Below are 4,261 nucleotides of genomic sequence, written 5' to 3'. Positions count from 1 at the left end.
TGATGGATCGCAATTCGAAATGAAACCGGTGATGCTGCAGATGATCCAGACTACTGGATAGTTTGGTGGGAGGCGTGGCGAGGACCCGCATGCCTACCTCCGGAGCTTCATAGAGATTTGCAACACTTTTGTGTTCCCGAATATCTCCACCGAGGAAGTTCGACTAACTTTGTTCCCATTTTCATTGTGTGACTAGGCACGAAAGTGGGCATACTCTCTCAAACCGGGGGAGATGACCTCATGGGAGCAAGTAGTAGAGAAGTTTATGAAGAAATATTTCCCTCCAACGGAGAATGCCAGACGAAGAAAATTAATCACCAATTTCGAACAAGATAATGACGAATCGCTCAGCGATGCTTGGGCGAGGTTTAAGAGGCTGATAAGAGATTGCCCGCATAATGGCTTGCTAGACTGCTTACAAATAGAGATTGTTTTATCATGGATTAAACTCTGCTTCGCAAACTACTACCAATGCGGTAGCCGCTGGAGGTCTGCTAGATAAAACTTATGATGAGGCTTGACATGCAAAATGTGTGTAATCTTATGCGTCATAAACTTGTAACACAAGATTTTATGCGATGATATGTGATACTACTTCTAGATATGCGTTATTGAAAAATATTCTTGTAGTATGTTGTGCGTTGTCACAAGTTTCCTTGCGTTGAAACCAAGTATAATTTCACCGCAAGATTCTCCATGTGATCTGAGGTCGAACATAGAGACTGTTTTAGGTTATTGCGTTATGCTTGTGATATATATGACCAGGGGTTTTTCAATTTATAAAAGAATTTTTGTACAAGTAATTAAACATGCGATAGAGTAAAGTAAAGCGGTAAAAATGTGATAATAACATAAATTGCGTTAAAATAAATCTAAGCTAAGATGATACAAGATAATGGATTCATGATACAAGATACTGAGGTCAAGGCTGGCTGTGAAGATTATGCAAAGATCATGTAATGCGATGACAAGTCTTATGTACGAAGCAGAAATAGAAAAGATAACTAATATAAATAGCACAAGTTCCGTAATTGTGTTAACGATATAAGTACTGTTTCGTTTTTCCCTTGGCGTACACCTCTTGGTGATCGGCCATGTTCCCACATCTCTGTGGTGAAACAGGGATGAACGTAATGAATGCAAGGTTGCTTCCATCTCTGGAAGTACTACTTGTTTTAGTTAACGCATTCTTCTAACCTTCTCTCGACAAATCAGAATGACATCTTCACTTCTGCTCTCACAGGTGAAGATGTCATCTAGCATGCCTTAGCTAAACACATTTATCTCTTTAGCACAGATTAAGTTACTCGTTTAATCCATATTACTTACCAAGGTATTAAGAAAACTTCATGGAAAAATCTATTAATGGAGGAACGGAAATAGACAGAGAAGTGGTAATGGAAGTGATCGAGACATTCAATAAATCTATTTAACGTCTGATACATGATTTGTGAATGAATAGATTAAGAAGATGAAATACACTTGATGAAATAGAGTTAGAAACAAATACAAATAAGCGCCAACGTCTTAGTGTCGATCTGAATGGAGTTTTGCTTGCTGACGTGGATGGAGCGAATGGATGGATGAGCTTACCTCTCAAGCTTGCTCAATCGGTAGAGGGATCTAAGCACAGAGCTTCAAGGCGGGGGTCTCGCGAATTCGCACTGAGACTCACCTCTTGGCCTTGTCTCTTCTCTTCCCGGATGTCTTCCGATCAGTACTCAGCTCAACCTTTCTCTCAATAATCCAACATTAATTAGCCCTTGTATCAAATATACCCTTATCAAGTATATCCGTATCCAGTATCATATGGGGGAATTTATAGGTGAAAAGCTTTAACTCTTGGCTTGTGGACCGCACTTCTTGTTATGGAAATTTTGAAGATGAAGGAATAAATATTCCTTTTGTTATGCAATCAGACTGTCAAATCTGCACAACGGTTAGTTGTACACGTGTTGCAATCCTCCACGTTTACGTTGCTCGGCTTCATCATTCAATCGGGTGCTCGCATGCGGTGTTGTTTTTATTACCGTATGCGGTTGAAATTCAACTCAGGATCGACTGTCGCATTTCGAGTCATTGCATTAATCGTCTCTTCATTGTGGTTTGATGGGCGCAATGTGATAGAGATGCATTGTTCAATTTCTCGTTGAGCCTTGATCGCAAGCGGTGACCTGGTTTCCTGCAAAACAACGTAAAAATATCCTCTTCTACCATCTTGACGATGTTAGTAGGAGTAATTGCGATAATTCATAGTTATTGTATTTCTGAGCTACTTTTCATACAATCGACGCATATTCCTTCACTTTTGGCCGCAATATCTAGATAAGGCAGCATAAATAACTTGTATTTCTACAAGTTATCAAGGCCAAGAACATCCTTGATCGCATTTCTAAAAATCACGAGGACTGAAGAGAAAGTGATCAACGATTGAGAATAAAGGACAATGATGCGAGCAATGGTGCTATCACATCCCTTTAGAGTCAAATGACTGCGATGATGAACTTGATACGGGGAATCGCAATCAACAGCCCAACAACGCATAGTGGGCAAGTGAACGCAATCAACCAGACTACTGCAAGGTGTGCTACTTGCGGTGAAGGACACGCAATGGAGCAATGCCCGCAAAACCCACAGTCAATCTATTTTGTGAAGAATAATCCGTTCTTTAACATGTACAACCCTGGGCGGAGAAACCACCCTAACTTTGCATGGAAAAATCAGCAGCAAAATTTTCAATCAGTGACGCAAAAAGAAGGGCCACTCAGATTTTTCCCGTGAAACAACGATCAGACGAGTAATCAAGCCAGCAGTTCGCAGGCGCCACAATCTTCCTCTTTGGAAAGTTTTTTGAAGCGATATATTGAAAAGAACGAAACTGTGCTTCAAAATCAAGCGACGTCTATCCGCAACCTGGAAATTTAGATAGGCCAGATAGAATAGACCACAAGGGGCCCTGCCAAGTTCAATGGAACTCCCATGCAACTTAGGGGGTACAGATAAAGAGCCAGTCAAGTCGTGATGTTGCGGAGTGAAAAGACTGTGGCAGGGGAGAAGAAGGAGCTTAGCCGAACTGCTCCAATTTCGCTGGAATCAGAGATTGCGGTGACTCGAGAAGAAACAGAAGAAAAGGAAGCGATGGAACCTGAGATTGTCCACCTCAGAGCCAAAAGAATGGGGGACCGTAAGAATACAGCTGCCACCTTTCCCACAGAGACTCAGAAAGAAGAAAAATGATGAGGTATAGTACCAACGCTTTATGAATATATTAAAACACTTGCATATTAATATTTCGTTCACTGAAGCAATTGAGGGGATGCTCGCATATGCGAAGTTTCTAAAGGATATGGTGACGAAGAAGAGTGGCACTGGTAAGTTCGCCATGGTGGCTTTGACGTAGAGCTCAAAATCTATAATCCCACCGAAAATGCGTGACCCTGGGAGTTTCACTATACATTGCTCCATTGGAGGATTATACATCGGGCAAACGCTATGTGATATTGGAGCCAGCATTAACCTGATGCCTCTATCAATTTTCAAGCAGCTGGACGTAGGGCAACTTGTGCCCACAACAGTGACTCTCCAATTAGCGGATAGATCTCTGGTGCATCCAGAGGGTAAGGTGATGGACGTGCTGGTTACATTCGACAAATTTATATTGCCAGTAGACTTCATCATCTTGGACTATGAAGTAGACAAAGATGTGCCCATCATCTTGGGGCGACCATTTTTATCAACCGGGCATGTCCAAATTGATGTGCACAAAGGAGAGATCAACTTGAGCGTGATTGGACAGAAGCTCAAGTTTGACATTATCCGTGCCATGAAATATCCTGATGAAGAAGACCTTAATGAATCCGACGATGAACAGAGTTTGAATGAAGAAGAGAAGCCTGAAGATGGAAACGAAGATGAGGATGCGATCATATCCATTGTAGCATAAAATGCGATCACAGAAAAAACAAACAAGGAAGATGAGGTGATCGTATCCCAAAAAGTTAATCAGACAGTGAATGAAGAAAGAAAAACAACAAAACCGTCCTTAGAAAAACCACCAACAATAGAGCTGAAGACCCTTCCAAACCACTTGAAGTATGCATTTCTGGGGCAAAATGAAAAGCTACCGATAAGCATTTCCTCTGCACTTAATGAAAACCAAGAAAATGCATTGCTGAGCATTTTGAGAAAATATGTAAAAGCAATTGGTTGGACGCTCGCAGAAACTCGAGGAATTAGCCCCGCATACTGTATGCATAGAATT

General features: G+C 41.3%; 1 non-coding gene across 1 annotated transcript; it reads right to left on the bottom strand.

Moving 5' to 3' along the window:
* Positions 1-298: 298 nt before the first annotated feature.
* Positions 299-405, bottom strand: LOC120084335 (small nucleolar RNA R71). The gene has a single exon (XR_005483695.1). It is a non-coding gene; the product is annotated as a small nucleolar RNA R71 (small nucleolar RNA).
* Between the last annotated feature and the right edge of the window lie 3,856 nt (positions 406-4,261).

The sequence above is a fragment of the Benincasa hispida genome, chromosome 8 (genome assembly GCF_027475165.1).
Source record: "Benincasa hispida cultivar pf3 chromosome 8, pf3_genome.v1.1, whole genome shotgun sequence".
In the NCBI taxonomy this organism is placed as follows: domain Eukaryota; kingdom Viridiplantae; phylum Streptophyta; class Magnoliopsida; order Cucurbitales; family Cucurbitaceae; genus Benincasa; species Benincasa hispida.
This window is presented reverse-complemented; position numbering and strand designations above follow the sequence as displayed.